Raw genomic sequence first — 26,794 nt, 5'->3', positions numbered from 1 at the left:
GTACGGTTGCCGTCTGAATGACCGTACCTTATAGTGGAACACCAGCCAAATTCCTGATATGGGAAAAAACTACATTATTGTCTAAAGAATCAGCTTTAGTATATATATACATATTAAAAATATAGTAATCGGGATCAATTATTTCTAATTTCCTAATTCTCTATCATATAGAGCTTTCCGTGCATCTCCTATCCTACTTTTGCTGTGTACTTATCAAGCTATCAAAGAAACGACATGCTCAGTGGTTATGACATTGTTTGTTTGGGCTATTTTAGTTCTTTGTTTCCGTTGATGCTTTATTCGAGCCTCACCTTACTATGTGGTCATAAATTTGATAAATGATCGATTTATCATCTTAGTTTCAAGTTCTCACAGGTCATGAGTGGTCAGGTGGTCAAATACAATAACATCGCATTGCGTTTTTCGGACTACAGCTTGTAAATCTAACATGCAGTTTCTCAGACTTTTTTTGTGTCTTACCTACTATCTATAATAACACTGTGATGTTTGATGATTTTGTTTGACAATATGAATATTTCACTTTTTATAACGTTTTAAAAGTCGTCTTAAATATTGTCATCGTTTTGTGCGACGTCCTGCCCTTAAATGTCAAGGTCAGACAGGAATAAAAACATTTTTTTTATATTTATGTTTATACTCGTATTTTAGGGTTTAGTAAAATTAAAAAAGCTTTGTTGGTACTTTTTAAAACGGTTTAGTATTTGTCAGTAAGGTTAAATTGTCAGTCCTGTAAACGTTTGCTTGTTCATACTATAATTTCATCAGTAATATTCTCTGTATTATTTTCAATACATGCATTCAGGTTTTTTTCACAAAGAGGGGAAAGATTGTATACCTATGGTTTTGGGGAAACAGCTTGGCATTTGAACAAAGCTTAAGGGGAATCAAGACCTGATGTAAAGTCAATGTTATGGACAAGTTCAAGATTCAAAGAAATTTTCTGCAAACGGACTCTTATTCATATGGAAACACTGTTTACGTATGTTTTTGAAAAATATAAAGCCCCCATTAACTTAATACAGCAATTGTTGCAGGAGTTAACAATATTCGAACTAAAAATGGTAAGCAGACATGCAAACCGTTCAAGACTCGTATCGCCTGCGACTTCAACAAGATAGAAGATATATTTGTTGTACAACTATATTTGATATTTCAAATAATGAACAAAACACTTGAAATCACTGATATTTGTTTAGATTTAAAAGAAAAAAATACTTTAAATTGTATTAAATATGAAAAAGACAACACAAACCATTCAGTCATTAATAATCATCTAACCCTTTTTCCATGACTTAGTTTCTTTATCAAGAAGCTCTTTTCGAAATTTAAAATGCATGGATATACAAAACTCGAAAATCCAGTTTGGGAAGAAATGTTCTTCAAACTTTTTTTAGATAGAACAAAGTATTCAACTAAAAAAATTGTTTATTTCAAAACTAAATGGTTTACATGTGCAAATGGTTTTCAAAATGCTTTGTTTTAAGATTGATATATCTTTCACTTGGGGAACGTCAGGTTTTTTTTTATTACATTTGCTTTAAACTAATTGAAAATATTTCGATCTTAAACTAAAAAAACCATCCCCATTGTCATTTTGGGTAGTCTACACATTTTTTATCTGTATTTTTTACTTTTCGACTATTTATTTTTCAAAAATATCTAAACCATTCTTTTTGAATATCATTCAGGCTCACTTTTACTGCATATCTAATAAGGTATTTCCTGCTTTGCGGAATTTGATATCTGTGTTAAATTTAATGTGTTTACCCATAACAATACAGTGATGTCACACAAAATGTTTTTTATCCAAAAATCAATAATCGTATTGATAACTAATGACCCTTTGAGTCATATCATTGCAAAATTATCTAAACGGATCGTCAATATGTACAACTTTTATTATCAGACATGCGTTTAGTGTGTGTGAGGGAGTTCTTAATTAACCATGTTTAACGTTGTGATATTTGTACTTCTATGTATTGTGACTGTTGTCTCATGCAGAGGTATGTACTTATTTATTTATTTGTTTATTTATTCATTCATGCATTCCAGCCTCGTTTAATTACAATAAAATTATAGAACATAAAAAAAAACAGAAAATTACTGTTCACAGTTAAAAGAGACAAGGTCTTTACATGAAAAATAGGATAAAATGAGAGGCAATTGTTATACCGAAATTCATCCATAAGCCAAGAGATCATGTGGAGAAAACACAGTTGTGTTTACCAAAAACGAAAAAATGAAATGTATGGCAAGTGTATTTTCACAACACAATAAATGTTTAACGGAGTTTTCATTCCTTTGTTGTCTTACAGTATCTGATGTATATTGCTATTAATCAAGGTCTTACGAATATTAAAGTTATTATGTTATTACATACACTGTGAAGAATTAAAAAATTGAAAACACAAAAAGAAGAAAGTGAAGGAGATCCACATATATTACATATGCAGTTTATTTTTGATTCTGTCCAATAATAAATATAAAAGAAACTCAACCGGTTTCATGCTTATGCAGATCTTCAGGAGTGAAAAAAACGTCAATAACGTTTGCATAGGAACGACGTCAAATGACGTCAAAATAAAGGGACGTTACTCTTGACTGGTTATTTGCATTTGTTAGTTTATTCTTGAATTAAGCTCTGGTTTTAAATATATTGATAAGGAATATTTCTTTTTCTTTTCTTAAAATCGCATTTGTAGATTGTAATTTTACCCAAAGGAAAGATCATAAAAAGATGGTTGTCTTTGTCCAGCACATGTGTCGATATGTTCACTGACATATAGCATTCGTGTGTTTTTGTCTCTTATCTGTTGTCGGTGAACAGTTATTCGTTTGCGTAAAAATCCCCTGTCTCACCAATATATTCTTTCTGGCAGCCACAACATCTAATAACGTATATCAAATTTTGAACATCACAGGATAAAGTGTTTTTTGATTGTGAATGAAATAACCATTCAACCACCACAGTGGCAAAATAATGGCACTTCAAAAACCCAAAACTCCAACTAATTACCGGAAGAAACTATAATTATGTAACAAAATCGGATAAAATTTTCCTAATCAGACAGATGTAAATAATCAAAGTCCTTTTTAGAACAAGCCTCATACCGCAAAGACCTTACTAAAAGTCGTTCAACAACAAGGAAATCTGATATAAAGGTCATAAATATTTTCCCCCAAAGCTTTAAATGAAATTTAGAAAAGGGTCTGACCGAGATCCATGAATAAAATGATTACAACTGTGGCCTCTAGAAAAGTAAAAAGCTTTTCCTTTGATTTGACCGTTTGACCTTGTTTTGACCCTACTGACCCAATTTCAAACTTAACCTAGGATTATCAAGAAAAACATTCCGACCAAGTTCCATAAAGGTTTTTACAAATGTGCCCCTAGAGTGTTAACAAGGCAGATGCTCACGAACGATGCATGACGCCAGACAATAACCGGTCAAAAAAACCCATCCCAAAAACCAACTTTTCAGAATATTTAAACATATATGACAATATTGCGGTGTTTGGTGAATCAGTTCTCTATCTTTAGCCTGGGAAAAACTATTTTTTTTGTTCTAATTTGTTAAAACTTAAATACCCATTACAGCATTTTGCGATGTCCTGTCTTTAAATTCAAGGCGAAAACGATTTAGTCAATGCACAATTAAACTATGAACTTGTACGCACTCTTCACTTTACATACGATCAGGTGTTTATAAAAAAAAAATGTAGTTTTTAAAGTACAATTTTCATGTATTGTATTTAGAACATATTTTTTCATAACAGTCGAAATGACCATTTTTAAAACCGTCAAGGGATACGAAATTGACCAAAATGGGGAAGAGTTGACTAGGGGGTGAGTTGACTAGGGGACGAGTTGACTGTAAATCGTTTTTCCGGAGATCACTCTGTATCAGAGTTTACCTCTGCCGCGGAGATTCAGGTTTATGACGTTTACATGCTATTTCCCCAGGAGCCTTGGAGTGGATTATATTGTCTAACAATATAGCTCAGAGCACCTGCACATCCTTAAGAAAATATTATCTATTCCATAAAGAAATCTGCAGAGTTTTTTCATCCACCACTCAAAATGTACAGTTTTAATAGCTGTTAAATGGCCTTCCCCCCAAGATATATACAGGAAGTAAAGATGAAATCAATAAAATAAAAAACACCTGACTATGCCAGCATATTTTTTGAATGATAAGAAATTCATTTAGTTTTTTCTTTGTCCATTCAAAATAATTTCAAGAGTTCTGCTTAAAGCGTTGTTAGGGGCGTTTAGAGGTGTTGCACTTGATTCATTTTCCCCTTATGAACAGACTCAATCAAACCGAACTTATTCTTCTTGGTTGAATTCTTTGCTTCCTAAGGATCATTTTACAGATTTATTAACCATCACAGCATCAATCTTCAAGTGCCGTGTGGCGGCTGTAAAAAAGTCCCCCATACTTGGATTCAGTGTTGTTATATTTTCTGGACCTTTGGGATCATGGAACCATTCAAAATTATGTGCAATAGAGTTTCCACTTAAGCCGGTTTCTTTGGGGGCGTGAGAGGGTTGCACATTTCATTACTTCTCATGAACAGACTCAATAAAACCGGTCTGCTATTATTCTTCTTGGTTGCATTCTTTGTTTCAAAAGGATCTTTTTACAGTTTTATTTGTGTATTTTACTTTGAACTCTACAGTTACGGAGTCTATATGGTATCGGGAACAGGTGTATTATCAGTCCCACGGGACAGCTAGAGATGGCCTTGTCACTGCTTGATCTGTTTTGTTTACTGGGATATTATGCGACTTTTTCAGTGTAAGAAATGACAAATATGGACACCCTCGTTTTTGATTTTGCGACTAGGGTAAGTCCTTGTTAAAAAGGTTTTAATCATCATTTAAAAAAACGAAAAGAAAAAAATGTTGGCTGTCTTTTATCAAGGTCGATCGGGATACCGGAAAATCTATTTTTTGCATAAGCCAACCATATGAAGCTGTTTAAATATATATTTATTTCATATTCTAACACGACAAGCAAACAACCTTCATACATGTAGAGCAAAATCTATCTCGGGTTATTCTGCAATAAACCACTCGCGTGCAACGACGTCATCCTATCCATGTGTGAAGCACGGTCGTAAAAAGTAGTTACCAGTTTTTTCTAACACTTTTGATATTAGTATGTCGTGTTAGAATCAAAATAATAAGTCCCCAAGTGTGATTTATCGTAGAGTAACCCAAGCTTTTCGTTCTTATGCGAAAAAAAATATATCACTCAGGCCTACGGCCTTCGTGATATATTCTTACGCATAAGAACTCAAAACTCGGGTTATTCTACGATAAACCGCGTTTGGGAACTTATCATTTCTTAACTTGAATACATAAACAATACTACATACAGTTTATGTAAACATAAAATCAACATGTTTATGTGTATTAACAGGTTAAAAATGCACACGCTGTATATATTCATGGCTGAACACGGTAAACAATTAGCTGTCAGTGAATAACATCTAATTATGAAATAGCTCTGCATACACAATTAATTAATATATTTAATAAAGTTAAATATATTCAATGAGAGTTTTTTTTACATTTGAAGTAAATATTTAAATGTAAGATATATAAGTGAAAGAAGCCATGCATGGTTATCTTCAACGAGTAGTAATTCCTCAAGTGAGGAAGCCATCCAGGTTACTTATGGAAGTTCAGTGGTGCAAGGTGGAGTGCCTATGGTCTTTCTCCACCATTTAGACCAAAAATTTGAGCAAATGAGCTAAACTGTGTCAAAATCACTTTGATAAAAACATTCAATGACCGTTTCCAATTTTCCGTGTCAATGATTATTGCACCTCATATTCAAGCCATCGATAGTATTCGAGTATAATGTTGTTTAAAAGCTGCAGAGATATTGGACCAGCACATAAATACTATGCTCTTCTATCTGTTATTGTGACGCAATGTCAGGACATCTATTTTTAGATTTTATCTTATTTTTTGTTTCAGTCAACAAGAGTTAAAAGGTTATACGTAAGATCATTTTCCAATATAAAACAGTTGTAATACCTGTAATAAGCAGAATGTCTGTTTCAGAGATTGAGCCAAGTGATAATCAGCAAATTTGCTTGCCGTTTAAGGCTCATATCATCTGAGACCGAAGCAATGAGGAAGATACATTTGATGTTCAAGTACATTATGTTCTACAAATTATAAACAATGCACCTGAAGGAACCAATATTCGTTTGGACACGGTAAATGAAAAGTTAAGAAATGTAATGGACACTATTAAAGTAAACGGCCAAAAGCAAGACTGGATTCACAGTACAACTAATGTTACTCAAAGACTATCCGAATACAATATAATTTCATACAAATCTTTAAAGGAAGCCATAATAAGTAACTTTCAGAAAAATGAGACAGCAGCTGAAGAGATATTTTTCATTGTTAATTACAAGTCAGAGATAGATGACAAAGAAAAAGCATTTAGGGAGTTAAAGAGGAGAAAGGTGTTTGTCGTATTTCACGGAACCAAAAGTCCACCATCTGAATTCTGGACAAATCTCGCCACGGATAAACATCATGTACTTGAACCAAACGAAAATATTGATGAGAATGTAGATGTATTTCTAAACCTAGTGTGTCGAGGTAATAAATTGTGTACGAAAGACCGGTGGTGACATTTCAATTTCAAGAATTCACGATTTCTGAGTATGAATTCGTGAAGTAGAAATCATGAAGTATTTAAATAAAATCGAGAATTCTTGAATTCGTGAATAATTGAATTCTTGAATTTTTGACATGAAATATTGAAATTGTGAATTTATGAAGTGGTGAATTATTGAATAATTGAAATCTTGAATTATTCAATAATTGAAATGTTGAATTTGTGAAGTTCTGAATTATTGAAATCCTGAATAATTGAAATAATTCTGAATTTCACAAATTCAACATTTCAGTTATTTAATAATTCAAGATTTTAATTATTCAATAATTCACAACTTCATAATTTCACGATTTCCATATTTCATGTCAAAAATTCAAGAATTCAATTATTCACGATTTCATGATTACACGAATACCACTTCAAGAATTCTCGATTTCATTTAAATACTTCATATTTTCTACTTCACGAATTCATACTCAGAAATCGTGAATTCTTGAAATAGAAATGTCACCACCGGTCTTTCGTACTTGTGTAATTAAGCTGACCATTGCTACTTCAATGTTTAACTTACATTTTGTTTTCAATGCGCTAAATGCATTAATCTTATTCATGTAAAAAATATACGTATTACACAAAATTTATCCACTGGCTTCTATTTGATTATTTCTCGCAAAGAAATCTGAAATCAATATCCTTATTTTTCTTAAAATAAGATACAAATAAGAGTAATTGAATACTCTAGTTTAATTAGTTAACAAGATTCTGTAAAAGTAGTTAACATTGGAATGTTAGAAAACCAAAGTTTCTGTAGCAAATAATTAAATGATTTTACCTTTCTTTTGCCACAGATTCGACACTTTACTGTAGTACTGACATGTACTGGAATGGCACAGGGTGTTTCAGATGTAGCTTCATATGTTCAAAGATGCCGTGTGAATAATGCCAAACTGAGTGCCCTTGTATGTTAATTTTCAACATATTACTTGCATTATTATATGATATTTTACATGATTATATTTCTTTTTTGTTGCTGTTGCTCTACACAACTTTGCACTTTATCCGCCCTTCTTTAAATGTAAAACTCGGAATAATTTTGCGCAGGCTTCTTGTTTATGGAAGTCAAATTCATATTCATTGTAATCTTGATTATATATATTCTTATTATTTTACACGTGAGATTTCAGTTTTACTATTTGGTCCTTTCAGATCATGGAGTTCACTAAATTCTACTGTTAAAGAATTCCCTTTTTTTGTCACTAGGTCATCATAGAAAAATAATGTTAACAACTCATTTTCAAATGGATCCATACAATACCTGACCATAATGTTTGACTTTACAAAAATTAGGTTAAGTTCTAAACTGGGGTTTCTTCGGTTAAAAACTGGGTCACAAATGTCAAATAATTGAAAACATTGTTAACACTCTGGAGGCAATTTTTTTTTCTACTATATCCAAAGTAAACCTTGTCAGAATTTAAGATGTCAAGATAAAAGTTAGAATGGACTTTATTTCAATCAAACCAAGGTCAATAGGTAAAGTAATAGAAAACTTCTTAAATTTATGTAGGAATTCTAGATTATTTTCAAAGGTTAGCCATCTTTTAATATCCGGATCATTATGTCAAGTGGTAGAACATATTGTTAACACTCTAGATGATATATTTTCCACTGGATCTATAAAAAAGCTGGCCGAAATTTCAAGACTCAAGATTTATTTCAGAGCTGTGTTATCCCGGATCGAAAACTAAAGCTTGAATCACACTGCCCCGGATGGGCTTGCAGGTGAGTTCCGGATAGCACCCGTAACGCATCCATACAACTCCTAACTCATTCGTAAGTCATCCGGTGTATCCGTTCAGAAATCGGGTGCAAGAGTGCGAAGTTTTGAACATGCTCAAAAATTTTCAAAGGAATCCGTATTAAATCCTTAACAGTTCTGAAAAGATCGTAGTCCGGAAGACAATCACAGTGGTAAAAAATACGAGCTATTACGGTTTTATTCCGGTTCTAAAAAGGTTAATTAAGGTTCTGTTACGGTTGCGTTAAAGATTTATAACGTAACAAATTCGCAAAACCCAATTTTTCTTACACATCCAAAGCAATCCGGGGATGGGAATCCAGAACACTGCGAAAAAAGGGTCAATATACGGGAGTGTACGGTCCCGTATATTTCGAAAATACGGGCGTATACGGGATGTATATTACAAATATACGGACCTAATATACGATCCCGTATTCGGAACATCTAGTATACGGGAAGTCCGTATATTTATCATGCATATACGGGATCCCGTATACGCCGAATATACATAAATGTATATTTCCCGTATATATGCAATATACGAACTTTCCTAAAAAATCCCTAGAAATGGCGTTTATTCGTGTCCTGCTTTAACATAAGTTTCATTTTCATGTATTCGAAGGGTCTTGAGACTTTTTTTCCCGTATACTTTCCGTATTTTAGAATATACGGAACACGTATACGACCTGTATATTCCGAATATACGTAGTATACGGATCCCGTATTTTGTCAATACGGACTGTGATTGCATCTAATATACGGGGCATATACGGACTTGTATTTCTAATATACGGGCTTCGGATTTTTTCCGTATACGCATGATATACGTAGTATACGGATCCCGTATTTTTGTCATATACGGACTGTGATTGCATCTAATATACGGGGCATATACGGACTTGTATTTTCTAATATACGGGCTTCGGATTTTTTCCGTATATGCATGATATACTAAGTATACGGATCCCGTACTTTTGTCATATACGGGGCATATACGAAACTGTACTTTTTGATATACATGCTACGGACTAGTCCCGTATATGCATGGTATACGCAATATACGGATCCCGTACTTGTGTCATATACGGGGAAAATACGAAACTGTATTTTTTATTATACGGGCTACGGACTAGTCCCGTATATGCATGGTATACGCAATATACGGATCCCGTACTTGTGTCATATACGGAATGTATTTGCATCTGATATACGGGATATACGAACCTGAGTTTTTTGATATAACGGCCAGTTTTTCCCCGTTTATGCAAGATATGCAGAGTAAACAGATCAATAATTGTGTCACATTTAGACTGAATTTGGTTTTCGTATTCGGGGAATTCACGGACCAGTATTTCTAAAAGATACATTTACCAGACTTTTCCCCGTATATGCGTGTATAGTACACAAACCCGTATTTTTCTTTTATGTAAACTGATTTTGTATATGGGCACACACTGAAAGATGACAAAATGAATGTCGGTGATACTACAGCAGAATACGGTATGTTAGAAAAAAGCAAGACAAAGACAGGGTAATGAGAAAAAAATCATATTGTTATTAATTGGAGACATGTCAGATTAAACTAACATTTTATTCAACATAAATACTTTATTAAATCAGTTTTTCAAACGGTTATGAATCATTTCATTTCTTGTCCAAATGAAATAAGCAGAATTAAAATGTGAGCAATCAATAACATCAAGCATTTCTTTATATTATTATATGTTCATTTCTGATTGAAAAACTAGCAATTCGCACATTTAATTCTGCGCGGTTGACTCAACAAATCAGTTGAGTATCACTTCTTTTACTATTGTCTGTACATGTTTTCGTTATTCCCATGAATGCTGATTACCGCTATAGGCTTTTCGATTTGCCGTCTTCTAAAAAGAGCAGTACAACCCCTCCTAATGTCCGAAGATGTACTTTAAAAAGACGCATGTTGGTTCTGTAACTGGAACACGATATGTAAGCAGTTACAAATGATGAACCACATGGAAATATTCAGTTTCCTGATCTCAATAAGTAAAGCTTTTATCTGTTGTTACGAATGTCACTGAGAACGAATGGCTCATCCGGGCTGTCTGTCTGCATCTGTTGATCAAACTAGTAGAAACTTCACACATAAGTATATTCTCTATCGTGAAAATAAATAGTCGTCCCGTTTTCTGATTCCAGTAAACAACTCTTGTGTCAACCTGGAATAAAAAAAAATGCACGCATTAAAAGTTATAAAAAATCGACTCTTGCAATTCATGGATACTGATAATTATATCTATTAAATGATGTGAAAATTATGACGAATAAAATGACATGTGGTCGCGCCGGGAAACGAACCCTGACCGCAGCGGCAATAAAGAAGTTTTCCACTGTCGTTACCAATTATAACGCAAGGGAGGGTTTAGGTTTAATGCGCGTTAAATATACAATTTTTATCGTAAAAATTAGTTAAAACATCTAATTCTCCATGTGTTTTCCGCAACATTATAGTCTGTCATATACGTAGCATAATTATACACCATTAATATCCATATATCTAAAAAAAATATAATGCCGTGCCATGAGAAAAACCAACATAGTGGGTTTGCGACCAGCATGGATCGAGACCAGCCTGCGCATCCGTGCAGTCTGGTCAGGAGCCATGCTGTTCGCTTTCAAAGCCTATGGAATATAGAAAAACTGTTAGCGAACAGCATGGATCCTGAGCAGACTGCGCGGATGCGCAGGTTGGGTCTCGATCCATGCTGGTCGAAAACTAAGACTTATGTTATAGTTGGTTATTCTCATGGCACGGCTCAGTTATATATTTTATTTCTGTTCTTGTCGGACGATCTGGAGGCCAGTGCCTTTTTTTAGTATTCGTTTAAACATTGCGTTATTTCTTAAATTTATTTTAACCCCAAGATTGCATACAGTTACACTAAAAATAAGATAATTTAATTGTGTCAAATGTTTAATCACCCTTTAAATTCATTGTGTATTACAATATTGCCTGGGGATAAGAAATATTCGGTCAGTGTTGTTTCAAGCTGGGTCATAAAAATATGATAACCCACTATACAAGTGATAGTACTTTAAATTTATGGTTTTAATGGTTAACCTGTTAAGTACATCATTTTGCGCCCTGCTGAAAAAAAGACGTTTGTGGTCATATTTGAAGATTTACAGCTGTAAAATGGCGTAAAACAGAGAACTGAAAAAATACCAGTCAATCGGAAATATCGTCAACTTTAATTTGTTAAAATGTCAAAATGGTCCGTTGAAAATTGATTTAAAATAACAGACTAAGCTGAGCAATTACTTATTGTTTGTACATGTATGGTCCTGAAAGTAAATGTTTGTTTTAGATGTATAATATGTAACGATTTTAAATATGGTAGATACCATATTCATATTACTAAATATTACTTTTATTTTGACAATAAATAAAGTATTATATACATATTCGACTTGTTCCGCATTTCACTTTAATATTAATTTAAACTTCATTCAAGTACATCGTTAGTAAACCGTTTGCCTGTAAATGCATCAGATAAAAAAAATATAATGACCAAAGCTATTAGTTATCGATTCACCCTACCCCCACCCTCGTGTTACAACAACAACACTTTGTACGGAAATCGACAAATTGGATTATTTGTTCTCCCGCTTTATCGGTTTTAAAGATGTTACTAAAAATTAGTAATGCAAAAGATCTATAGTATGTATGTATTTTAGGTCACTATAAAATTCTTATAACTTTCAGATTAATAATCAAATTCTAACATAATATAAATTGTTATTATTACCAACCTTTTTTTTATAAAATACTTTGAAAAAAAAATACGCATGACAACCGCTTACATAGACTTACAAAGTCTGTAAAGATAAAATAATCTGAAATAGTGTTAATTTCTTCATACTGACACTGATATTTTCGCAGAGAAAAACATTTTCTCTCTAGACAGAGGCAAGAGATGTTGTAATTTTATGCAAAAGTGCCATCTAGAAAAAAGCGTTATTTTGTCAGATTACCGGTACCCATTTCTAAAAATAAAAGATTGTAATTATTAACTTTATTAATGCTTTTCCGAGATTCCAGTTTTAATCGAATGAATGAACGTGCGTGCGCCTTATTCATTCTTAAAGCTAGCCTCGGCTACCTAGCTTCTACGAAATAAAACTTCTGTCTGGAGTTGTTTCTGTCCTTTCAACTTTAATCTCGTTTAACCCCAATGGTATTCATCAAATGATTTTTTTTATTCCAAACACTTGCAACATCAACATTTGGTGACTGACATCCTTGTAGACTATCGGATGAAAGAATGAATGAAATAATAGTTAAATGATTAGTTGTGAAGAAATGATCAATCGAATGAATGAATGAATGAACTACTTGACGGCTATTTCTGAATTTCTTTTTTATATTAAGATTACAAAATTAAACTGACCTTTTTGACGCTTCTGAATTTGTTAAAGCAATAAAAAGCAACCCGTGTTTCCGATTAATTGAAATATAATTCATGGTCTGGTTTGTCACAAAAAAAAATCAGTTTATAAAAAATTAAAACATATAAATCAAATAAGTACTTACTCGTGACTTCCTTTCCATCTGAAATATGCAATACAGATTATCGCGTGCGGTCACTTGAGCCAGATGTTATCGCTTCGGGATATATGAACGCGCGAAGCGTGACGAAGCGTGTTCTCAACTGATTGGATACGTAATATCTGTATGCTTTGAAGATCCCAATTAATTTGCGCTAATTTGCATTCATCGAGTTTCTGATATTGTCAATTTGCAGGTAGAAAAATGTTAGAAATTGTCAGACTGGGTTACCAGGCTTATGGTACATGGGCTATCTATCTGATTTAGTTAATATGCATACAATTATTATAATGTTGCAGTAAAACTGTTCGGCAGAAATTATATGTACAGTTTATTTTCGTGGAGATGGGTAAATCAGTGTAAATGCTTATATCATTTGATTTAATGAAAGACACTCATTAATCTTTGCCAATATTTTTCGAGCGTTTTCGTTAATTTTAAGCAATATTTGTATTTTATACAGTCAATCAGTGTCACGCCATCCACTTTACCACGGTTATCATTGCTTTAAAGTAAAGTAATGTGATGTTATCGCTACCTGTTTTATCTTATATAATTTTATTTTTTCTCTTAAAGTATTTATTTTTAGTACGCTTTGTGACTGGTAATGTGTCTTTCTTTTTTATCTAGAATAATTTTTAAATAATTGACTTTTTTACAAACGGTGAATATGATAACTTTTAATAAATGGACCATAAATATCACGGTGCGTTTGACAAATAAATGGAAAGTTTGCAAATAAATTTAGGGGAAAAGGTAAAAGGCCAAAACTCGAACCCACTACCCTGATACTGGCAGCTAAACGCTTTGCCGCCCAGCTACCTGCACATGCGATAGTATAATATCAACTAAGAATTATATATGTAATATTTGTATCGCTATTTATGTTTGGACATTGAAAATGAATTTATGGAATATACGAAATATTCACATGTGCTATGTCAATACTAAAGGACCCTACTTCCACGAGAAATAAATAGTCTGCCACAGTGTATACTACAGTGGAATAGAGGGACATAGGAAACATTTCATTTATCACGTGCACACGTGTTAGCACCACATTCGCACATGTTAGATACCACGTGCGAATGTGTTGATTAACACGTGCGCACGTAATAACTATCTTAGCATACACGTTCGCATGTGATAGCTAATCACGTTCGCAGTTGTTAGCTGACACGTGCGAACGTGAAATATTACCAACGAAACTAACGAGATATCAGCCTTTTTTCATAAACAAGAAACACTTACTTCGTAAATTACAGCTAACCATAAATAACACTTCCTTAATGAAAGACATCCATTAGAAAATTGCAGATCTTTCACGCTTTTTCATTGATCAGCTTACACGTGCGCACGTGTTAGTTATCACATGGGCACATGGTAGTATAACGTGCTGTCACTTGCGCACGTGATAGTTATCACCCGCACACGTGTGAATTACCACATACGCACGTGGTAGCTAACACGTGCGCACAGAAAAAGTAAAATATTTCATATGAAAGGCGTTTGTTCGAATCTTTGGACGCAGACACATTATATCGATTATTTTTCGTCTGTAAAATATTAGAATTGATTTCATAAGTAAAGTATCAATGCATGTCTTATATACTTTTTCAGTACAAAATATAAATGGATGTAGTTCCTCTTTTTTTCTATAAATATTGCATTGTATGCACAAGCGTTTGGAAATGTGCAGAAAAACAGTTAATTTTATGCTTGCATTAGATTTTTACAATGGCGATGATCAACGGATGTATTTATCACTACAAATAAATAGGGATGAATTGATTAATCCTTTTTCTTTTCTCAATCGCTATTTAGATTAAATGTAAAATAAATCGGGAACGCGCTAGATGAAATGATGGATTCATCATGTTTGATTTTAAAAATTTATACCTGTTTTGGTCCGTGAATGCTTTTTTCAGTTCATGTCATATTAGTATTAAACATTTCTTTCTTTCAATATTGGCATTCATTCTACATACACGTACAAGTTCGAAAACATGCGAAACGTTTGTCCGTTGAAATGGCCGGAGAAATATAACTTTCACTACACATATGATTGCATCCCGTATTTTTGAAATATATAAGTTATTTAAACCCCGTATTTCCGGCATATACGGGAAATATACGGAGTTGTATACCAAGCATATACGGACATATACGTCCCGTATTTCGAAATATACAAATTATTTAAATCCCTATTTCCGGCATATACGGAAATATACGGAGTTGTATACGAAGAATAACGGGAAATTTAATCCCTGTATTTTCAAAATATACAAACTATACATACCCCGTATATCCAGAATATACGGGAAATATACGGAGTTGTATACAAAGAATATACGGGAAATATAAGTCCCGTATTTTTAAAATATACAAATTATTTAAATCCCGTATTTCTGGCATATACGGGAAATATACGGAGTTGTACACCAAGCATATACGGGACATATACGTGCGTTTTTTCGAAATATACAAATTATTTAAATCCCGTATTTCCGGCATATACGGGAAATATACGGAGTTGTATACGAAGAATATACGGGAAAATAAATCCCTGTATTTTCGAAATATACAAACTATACATATCCCGTATATCCAGAATATACGGGAAATATACGGGGTTGTATATGAAACATAAACGGGAAATATACGTCCCGTATTTTCGTAATATACGGATTTATGTATTCCCGTACACCAGACATATACGGGAATATACGGTGTTGTATACGATCAGAATAACCCTTTTTAGAATTTCCCGTATTTCAATAATATACGGGGTATCGTATACTAAGAATTCCGTATTTCATAGTATACGGAAATCCGTATTTTATTAGTATACGGACTTTTAAATATACAAGCCCCGTACACGTCCGTATTTTAGTTTTCCCGTATTTCTTCCCGTATATGGGTAATATACGGGATCCCGTACACTCCCGTATATTAACTCTTTTTTCGCAGTGGAACTCATCCGCAAGTCCATCCGGGGCAGTGTGATTCTAGCTAATAGCCAAGGCCTTTACACTGATTAAATACTATCAGCTGTTTGTCTTTAAATCATATAGAGCTGGTAAAATATTGCCTCTATTGAAAGTTTTTTGTTTTTGACAAAACCTAGGGAATTGCTATACAACAGAAAAAAAACAGTTTCAAGTTTAAACAAGATTTTATATTGTATTTCCACGATGGTAATTATACATGATTTGCATGAAAAAAGAAATAGAAGTACGTATAGTTACAAATTGACAGTCACATATATATGGCCAGGGCAATATGTTTCATGTCTATACATTTCAATGAATGAATGTAACAGCATTCAAAGTGTTTGATGTACTGATTATGATTGGCTATTTTGTTTATAACCATTCAAGCACCGCAGTGAAGAGCAGACAAACAATACCGCTACTTTGTACTACTATTAACTATTTCCCCTCAAATTATTGAACGATTAAACCAATGTGTTAATTATTTTCAGATTTTAACCAGTTCAAACCGGATGTTGAGATTTCAGATGAACTGCCTGATTCGCGTGCTTATACATCTAACAACACTACGATGTTTGTCCTTGTTCTATTGACCTTCATACTCCAATGTATTCTTGTTTTGAAAGTCTGCATTAAACCTAAGCAATTTTTGAAGAAATTTGAAAAAAATCATGAGCCTGAACAAACAAAGTGATACGACTCTGAAAGATGTGGCAAATCAGGTAGGTTTCTCCATTAGAGAAAGGACAAATTGTTTCTGACATTTGCTTTTTCATATTTGGGTTTTCAGTTCTCATAGCAATGTTAACAGTTGAACCACCCTTTATTGAGTATTAAGACACTCGAAAAATGTGACTAATACCAAATTAAGAAAAATGGTAATTTGATATGAACATTAGCCTTCTGATTAATCAAAGTGTCTTTTTATTTTAGGAAAATAATACCCTGCCTTCCGATGGTAGAGAAGTTACTTTTTCAAACAGGAATGGTGTACAAGATTATTTATTAACAGAAGCAAATGGCAGACGTGGTGAAACCATGGCAGCACAAAATGGTAATTGTGATAAGTACAATTTCAGCGCTTTTTGACGAAAACAAAGTAAGCACAAGTCTGATCATCCTAGGTGAATGTTCAGGGTCATTCTTAGAGGTCAGAGATTTTAGGTTATTTTTGTATTTGGTCTGTTACTTTCTGCATGAATAGATATACAAATAATATTCCACAAACATTTACCATTAACTAAGCAATATGTCACGTGCAAGACTCAGACCCATAGCTTTAAATGGCCGAGGTACCACATATAGATATTTTTGTTCAATGGTTGTTTGTATCCGTTCTGTGACCTTAATACAAACTGTTTCATGCTATATTTTACATTTCTTACTCACAGCTAAATGCCATACATACAAAAATGTAGAAGTCGAAGGTAATAGATGTGGGTTTCATCTCCTGTTTATTCATTTTTTTTCTGTATGAATTGATGTTAAAATGACTTTAGTGAACATTCACTACGACATAAAAACCATTCTTATGAAAGATTTGAATAACTTTCTCAAAAATAAATATAGACACACACAAATAATATTTGAAGGATTCTAGCATCCGATTTAAAGCATTTTTACAATGTTGTTTGTTTAAATACCATTTACCGCAACCAGACGCTTAGAGCAATTTTCAACGGTCAATCGCAATTGTGAAAAATAGATGGATATTCAAATAAATTTTAACGCACATTTACCATAGCCAGACATCATGTTACGTACAAGATCACATCCTAGCTCAAAATTCATAGTCACACTTTCAACATATCAATCATCAAATGTTTTGGATTCTTTGTTCAGGGCCGTCCTTTTACTCATTTGAGCACCATTGGATATTGAATTAGCGTACGTATGTAACAAGATAATGCCACTCGTGCTAAATCATGGTTCCAGTGTAAAACGTGAATGACACTTCTAGAGACCGAACACTTTAGATTATTATATAAATGAACGGGTTTCAATATCACTTTGAACATACATTTATCGTTACAATACAATGTTAAAAGTATAGCTACAGTAGGCATAAGTTTTATTTTGTTTCTGTTTATAGAAAAACGATTTTTATTATTAGAGTTACTTTAAAATTTGTGGGGTTCATATACTAGGTTATCATCTTTATCCACTAATTTTATGTCAACTGCAAATATCATACTTTTGCTATTTTTGTAACTTATTAAACAAAACGTGTGTACATTGTGTATATATATTATGATGTTTTAAGACATTTAACTGCTATTATTGAGCCTAATTTGACACTTCTTCAACTTGCAAGGTGTAATGTTTTTCTTAAACGGAACACTTTATGCAATACTTTGATAATGAATAACGAACTTTACACGTAAATGGTTGTCCTTCGCATGTTTAGGTAGTTCTACACGTTTGGTACATTTACAAAGGATTGCTAAATGTCAATTATCCGGATATGATAGAGTAGTCGTGTTTGTAGAATATGACTCGACTGAATACTAAGAAATAATATATACCAAAAAGTGATTTTATCGTTAAATAAAGTCATTGTATGGAGTTCAAATGTGAAGGAATTACAACACGAGGTCACAGGATGATATAATAATACGTGTTTGAACGACATACAATTTTACTCAATTTGAGATATATTATTTCGATTCTAACACGATATCACGGATGACTATCGACTTTTGTCGCATAATAACATCACAAATTCATTCGTCTGTTTCTATAGAGAATAACAGGCTACTGTCTTTTGATATATTGATGTTATCAGGGCAAGGTTTATATGGGCTGGAAAGGCTGCAAAGCCTTATAACAGTGATATCAAAAGACAGTTGTCTGTTATTTTTGTCTGTCGTGCCCGTTAATCATATGGGAAAATTAGACCCATCGATTTTTTCGCACGAGTGAAATTATTGTTATATAGCGCAAAGAAGGAGCCCTTTACTTTATTTATATTTATGGAAAAAGTATTATAGGTATTTTAGCTTTGCAAACGATGTGATAATATTCAATGCATTGTCTTTCTGATGAATATTTTATTTTTAAAATGAATTTAAAAGAAAATGGTCTTTTTGCGTATACTTTATATCTGTCTATCTACAATTAGATACATAGAAAAATATGGATAATTTGCTGAAATTTCTTCTGTTTAATAAGGAATAAATAGATTCTTATTTGCCCTTGAAGACCTTTGCAAACGACTTAGTAATCTATATTTATTTAGCTATTGTTTCATATTAACTTCAGTTTTCTAGGTGAAGAAGAAATTGGTCTTTTTTAAGCATTTTTCAGATGCGTATAGGTTTTTTTTCCGTTATCGAAAAGACTCGAACATTCTCGTATATTTCCGGAATTTAAGCTCCTTAACGGTAAAGACTGATTTCTTCTCACCCGCTAAACTGCACACATGTACGGATTTATAAATTAGTGGACGCTCCATAATATGATTTTTTTACAGCAAATAGTCCATTTTAAACAGCTTGAGGATCGAAATTCAAAATTTTAAAAGGAAGAATTTCGAGTTTGCATCGAATTTGGATCATGCTCGAAGCTTGAAACTGAAATGTTCAGTGTTTTATGCAAGCCAGCATTGAACATCGAGTCTATCGAAAATGGAAATCTTAAGGAACTGATTTCGAGCTTGAATTAAATTTCGAACGTGTAAGAAGAAAAAAAGACTTATAAGTTTCAAAACGTTGAAATTTGAGGCGGCATATTTTGGGCAAGTTAGAAGCAGAAGATCGAAATTCAAATTTTTAAAGGATGACGTTGAATTTCGCTTACATTGAATTTCGCACAAACTTGAAAATCGAAATTAAAATCAAAAGAAATCATCGAATTTCGATGCAGAATTGAAATTAGAGCCAGCAGGAATATCGAAATTCAAGTATTTTGAGCTAGCATGAACTTCTAGTCAATCGGCATTTAAAAAAAATGCGATCTTTAAACTGGCTTTTAATTCAATACCTGCTCGATATTCAGATTTAAAATTTGACTTTGATTTTCGAACTGTTCGACATGCAGCGGTAGATTTTCGAAACGTCGAGCGAGCTCGCAAATAAAATTAATGCAAGTACGAATTTCAGCTGTATCAAAGGTTACTTTCACATTCAATCCCAGTTTTAAATTCGATTGCTTTGAAAATTCGAGCAGGCTTGAAATTTAATACCGGGAATAATCTATTTAGATTTTTAAAAACTTGAATTTCGATATATCTTGCACGATTTTTAATCTTTGAATTATGATCTTGAGCAGATCGCCGTTTCAGTATTATATTGAAATTCAGCTTTTCAAAATTTGAAGTACGATTTTCGAGCTGGCTCGACATTAATTGCTTGTTCGATATTTGACTTAAAAAATTCAATATCAATCTTTGAACAGGTTGTTTATTCAATACAAGATCGAAATTTGGCTTTTGGAATATTATGAATTTCGATCATTGAGTAGGTCCAAAATTAAAAGCTATTTTGAAATTTGACGTTTTTCGATCTTCAGGGGTAGCTTGGGATCAAAATTCGACAAGTTATGAAGTTGAATTTCGATCTTCGAGCTGGCAAAAGATTCTAAGCTAGTTGGGCACCGCTCGCGACATAATAATAAATGTGCAGTAATTTGATTACACACACACAAAAAAAAACTATTTAAAAGCTTTACTTCATAATCATTATCATCAAACAATGTACATGTATTATAATAGCGAGCTTCCATCTGATTGAAAGACAGTAGAAATTATTTTTGCAAAGTGATTGCTCGGTTTTATAATAATGTGATTGTTTTTTTTTTTTTTTTTTTGTTTTTATTTTGTTTTTTTTTTCTATTATAACTAAAATATTTCTGTTATACGGTGATTGTTGAGACTACCGCTATAAAGGTATTCAGATTAATCCACTAAATACCATTTAGGTTCCGATTAGTTCCAATTTATTTTCTACTATATCGTTGCAATCACTGTAAATTAGACTTGACAATATTCCTTAAATTCATATGATCAAAAGTATTAATGTAACGGTACATTGGCGAAGAAGGGATTACTTGTTAGACGTCGGCCTAGAATACGGAGTAGACCGAAAACTAGTGAACAGTCTCGACAGCAGATTTACCTGGCCAAACTTATTATCGGCTTTTGTGGTGATTTTCACGATCGGTCTAATTTTCCCATATGAAACCTTACCCAGAATCGATCGATGTAAACATTGTGATGTCATGATGAACGTTACACAATGGCGTCATTAAGTACTATTGTCTGTGCGATAAAAGTGGAGACAGTCATAGTTAAAGAAATTAGTAACTGAGATTACAGAATGTGTTTAGAAAAAAGTCGTGAAACATTACAACTGGACTATGTAATACACCTCAATCTGGAAGGAAACTGATGTTAAAACTAGTCCGTCTATATGGGAGGAGCTTAATTTTGATATCAGGTCATTGACGTGATATCAAAAACAAATATCAGGCAAGTGATATCAGGCACTTTGCATAGTAGTTGCATGATAAAATAGGAAAACAGATTGGGTTGTGTAAGAATATTTCTCAAAAGATTAAAAGTGAAAGTACTGAAACAGTCATTCATCAAAGCAATAATGTCTCAATTATGCACACGGACCTACATATAAGACTAGGAATTTTTCTAAATTTACAGAATTAAATTAATGTCATGTCAAAATGATACTTTGAAAAACTGTTGGTCGAATCTAAGTTGTAGAAATTTGATCGTGCAGAACTAACTTTAAAAACTTTTTTTACGATGGCTTTTACTTATTGAAATATTTCATTGCAATACTCTTTTTTTCTTGTTTACTTTCAGGTGATGGATCACGAGAGCGGAGGAAGAATAACTTGTTTTAGGTGCAGATGGGAGTATCCGGCCTCGAAGGCTGTGCCGAGTTACCGTGTAAACAGTTACCCGGGAGCCGGATATTCTCTTCTGCAGCTATAGCTTGTCTGTGTTCAGACTCTGTGTTTTGATTACAGTAGATAACTCCTGAGGCTAATCAAATTTTGTATAAGTATGTCCCTTTTCTTCTCAAAACACTGGGTCTATGAATCCTGGAGATCGACTTTTAATCATGTCAAGCTATTACAGCAGATAATGATCTTGTTATGTGGACTGATGATTCAAGGATATTTAATGCCATTCACGCATGTGATAAATAGACCCTGTTGTTAAAAACTTTGATTTGTAGATTAGCGGTCAGTACTTTACTCTTTATTGAAAACATGTTGCACTACAAAGGATACCTAATGGATAACTGCTATGTAGTGGATAAATAATGTTGCTTGCATAAAATTCAAATACTTTTACATATCATGTTTTTGAAATCTAAATGTAAGAATATGTAATAGAAAAAAAAAGTGTTATACAGATGCAAGATTCTACAGAATAATGCAATAGTTCGTTGCTAAAACTAGGAAATGCTAAGACTGTTTGACATTATTTTTCATATATTGTTAACAGGTATAATGTTTTGGAGACAAGCTCTGGACATGTGACTTTTATATTGTGGACATATATTTATAATTTTGCTCAGCTGACTAAATATGACTGTATAGTTTATTTGTCACTCTGATTCTTTTTTGTTGACAATTTCTTACATATTTCTTGACTTATGATGCCGCAAGTAAACCCCCTTCTGGAGTAAGACTGTGTTAAATTGTGGCTGTGATATAAACAGTTACTTTCCACGTATCGAGCTTACTTGCTTTCATTGCATAGCGAAAATGCACTTTATTTAATTAACAAAAACAACAGTACAATAACAGCTGCAAAAATTGTAAAAATTATATATAAACAAATGGTGTTATTTCAAAACTCAGACTTTTGCTACTTCCTGTTGGTGCACAATAGGTACCAGATATGACCGAATTACACTTATCTTTTTATATTTTAAGACATAAAATATACAGGAGTCCATTGTTAAAGTATTTATCATTCCCTATGTCCTTCTTTATCCCAATATCTGTTTAACAACATATTTACTAGATATATGGGCCGTTCCTTAAGAAAACCTGAAAAAGTAACATGACATAACTATTAAATAATAAGTTGTTTAAAGCACAGGAAAAGCAGACGGATTTAAAAGCATTGTAGTTCTTGAAGTAGTGAAGATAATTACTTCAAATTTTCATATTTGAAAGGGAAAATAATGTCCTTCATGACTATTTTGTCATCTCAGTTTTGATTTTTGTCACTAATACATGTTTTCTCACGGAATGGCCCATACATATGATGAGCATGTTCTTATCTCTGGTCTGGCCTGGCCTGGCCCGATGAGCCCAATTTTCGACTTGGCTAGGCCACTATTAGATATAACTTACTAATATTCAAGGTAACATACATGTACTTTTACATACTTTTTATATATTAATATCACCGATAAGAAGACTTGTTGATGTCTTTTCATTTAAGTATTATTGTTATTACATGACTGGGCAATTAAATGCTTTTTCGTTTTATTAGCCAGACTAGATTTTAAAAATGAAACTGAATCTCAGCTCAGGCATGTGCTGACCTCCTGTTAACTAAATGCTGATTAAGATCCCTTTCTACAAGAGAACTATATTGCAGTGTACCATACTTGTGATTAGTCAGCTAAGGGTTTATCATGAAATATCGGTCACAAGCCCTGAGCAGATTTTACCAGATTAGATGTTCAGAGCCAGGAAAGATTGGTCTGAATATACAAGAGGAATGATTTAAAAAATAATTAAAAACATTATCTAGTCAGTAGCCAGACTACACCTACAGCCAGTGATAGATATTTTACAGTGCATACCATATTCAAGATATAATAATAAAATTAAAATCAATCGACAGACTTTCCTTTTAGAGCTATTTCTTATAGCAGCATATTTAAACAAAGCGCGGGAAACAAAAGTCCGTAAACAGGAAAGACGTCATGACGTTTCAGAGATAAATTATGATGTTTAGTTATAATAATAATAATAATAATAATAATAACTTTATTTAAAGAAGGTAACACATAAAGATATATAACAGTGTTAGAACATATTAAACATCTTAAGTTTCAATGTGGCCTTCTGTAAAATTAATACAACAGTTCAACATATTGATACTGATTATCTAATTACAATAAAAAGACAGAATTTAAGTGATAAACGTTTGAATTCAACATCCACACTTGACAAACACTCCATTTAATTAGAAAAAATATTTTTACTTGTATATGAAAAGAAAAAAAAGTCAAATCACTCAGATAAACATTCACCCACTCAAAAGAAAATAAAAAATAGCAATGGCAGAAAAAAAAGTTGCAGCTTATTCAGGTCCTAAAAGGTATTTTTTATATTTGTTTTTGAAAGAAGAAAGTGAATTCACACAACGAATATTCTGTGGAATGATATTCCATACTTCAGCACTATTATAGCCAAATGACCTTTTCATATAATTTGTGCGATATTTAGGTATTAAAATATCGTTATGTACAATTGATCTAAGGCCATAAATTTCATTGCTGGAAAATGTTAAAATATCAGATATGTAAGATGGTACAAGATTTTTTGTAGTTTTATATATCATTACTCCAGTATGGTATTTGCATCGTTCATAAACTTTCATTCATCCGTGTTCTTTTAACATTTCAGATTTACTTGTCTGCAGTTCTTTATTCAAAACAATTCTAGCAACTCTTCCTTGTAGTGCAAAAATCTTATTTAATGAACCTTTACTTCCTGTATACCAAACTGTACAGCAGTAACCTAAAACAGACACAAATATGCGTTGTAGAAAAGTCTTTTCATATCCTCTATAAAAAAATAAACAATCCTGTTCAATAGTGCAATTTTTGAGTTAACTTTAACATACTTTACCTATTTGTATATCCCACGAGAGTGTATTGTCAATATAAATTCCTTAACCTTTTTGAAGTTTTACATTTTCTTTGATAGATCCACCAATAGTTAAATTCAAATTGCTGCAATTGCTTGCTTTTGTTTTGTACATATTAGCATACATTTTGTTTTTGATGGGTGTAACAGCATGTTGTTTGAAAAACACCATCTTCAATTTTATTTAAGTTTTCTTTGAGTTTATTTTCCACAATTTTCATACCATAATCAGATTCATATATTGTCGAGCCGTCAGCGTATAGATCAATATTACCTTGTTCTGTTGATAATGCTATGTTATTGATATAAAGTAAAAATAACAGGGGACCGAAAATTGACCCTTGTGGAACGCCTTAAGTAATGGTCATTTGTTCGGATCTAGATAAATACGACTGGAATAATTTAATTGTATTATCTGTAAATTTATACAATCTTAATTAACGCAGTAAAATAGTGTGATCAACAAGATCAAATGCTTTCCTTGAGTCAAGAAATACAGCACCTACATATTTTCCAGAATCTACGTCTTTTAACAAGGCATCTATTAATCGCGTAAGAGCTGTATGGCATGAATGTTTGGGTCTAAATCCTGACTGAGTTTCGTGTATGATATTTGATTCTTTTTTTTTGAAAAAAAAAAAAAAAAAATAAAGATTGTATTTGAATCGCTATATGTCTTTCAAATATTTTAGATACTGTCGGTAAAATTGAGATAGGGCGATAGTTGTTTGGATCTTCTTTGTTTCCTTGTCTAAATACTGGAACAACAAATGCCTCTTTTAAATAATCTGGGAACGTACATGTGTCGATACTCTTGTTTCTTGCATACCAGACTGGGATTTCTGGTGATTTAACCGGTGCTCGAAAACTCTATCTTACACCCCGGGGTGTAAGATGTCTCTCGTGCTGTAAATATCGTATAACGAACTATATATGTACAGAAGATTTGTGTAGTAATAATAATGTTTTACGTAAAATGGGATAAAAATAAAATATCTTGATAGTTTCTCTTTGTTCCTTATAAAATATTTCTCGATTCAAAAAACGAAATCACATAACGTTACAATTCAGATGATAAAACAAAACCAGAACTATTACGATGTTTTCGACTTTTTAACACCATGACGTACTTCCTGTTTACGGACGTAAAGTTCCCGCGCTTTGTTAGTACGCTACTATAAGAAAAAAGTGCTATAAGAAAATCATTTATAATATTTTTACTATTATTTTTTTAATATGGCATGCAAGAAAAAGATTCAATCACTGGTTGTAGGTGCAGATGGGAATATCTGGCTCTCGGGTAACTGTTAACGCGGTAACTCGGCAGGAGCCTCGTTACCGCTTAAACAGTTACTCATAGCCAAATATTCCCATCTGCACCTACAGCTAGTGAAAGAATCTTATATTATCAAAAATGCAATTGCAGACATGATATAGTCACCACAATATTTAAGTATTTTAGGACCAATGCCGTCTAATCCCGTTGATTTATTTGTATCTAATTTGTCTATAATTTTTAAACTTCAAATGCCGTTATTGGTTCAATATTAAATGTGTTAAATTTCAATTTGTTGTCGAGATACATTTCCAAAGTTAAAAAATTGCTTGTTACAAATTCTGTCTTTTAAACGATATTTGACATATTAATGAAATGATCAATATCTTTGAAGGCTCATCAATTATTTCTTCATTGATAAGCAGTTTTGATGGCAATGATATGCCATTTTCTTCTGTATTGTTATTTGATATATTTCTTATATTTTTCCACAAATAGCTTGGACTTTTATTTTTTTTTATTGCAATGTTATATATATTCTTTTCACTTTTCTTTATCATGGATGCAATTTTGTTTCGCAAAATCTTGTATTCATAAATTTTTTTA

The 26,794-nt window shown here is 32.6% G+C and overlaps 1 long non-coding RNA gene across 1 annotated transcript; it reads left to right on the top strand.

Moving 5' to 3' along the window:
• Positions 1–1,918: 1,918 nt before the first annotated feature.
• Positions 1,919–26,158, top strand: LOC123550353 (uncharacterized). Its single transcript, XR_006686240.2, has 6 exons — positions 1,919–2,024; positions 6,101–6,652; positions 7,520–7,630; positions 16,545–16,775; positions 16,987–17,107; positions 21,872–26,158. It is a non-coding gene; the product is annotated as an uncharacterized LOC123550353 (long non-coding RNA).
• Positions 26,159–26,794: the final 636 nt, after the last annotated feature.

The sequence above is a fragment of the Mercenaria mercenaria genome, chromosome 6 (assembly GCF_021730395.1).
Source record: "Mercenaria mercenaria strain notata chromosome 6, MADL_Memer_1, whole genome shotgun sequence".
NCBI lineage: Eukaryota > Metazoa > Mollusca > Bivalvia > Venerida > Veneridae > Mercenaria > Mercenaria mercenaria.
The sequence above is the reverse complement of the archived record's forward strand: the minus strand, read 5'-3'. Positions and strand labels throughout refer to the sequence as shown.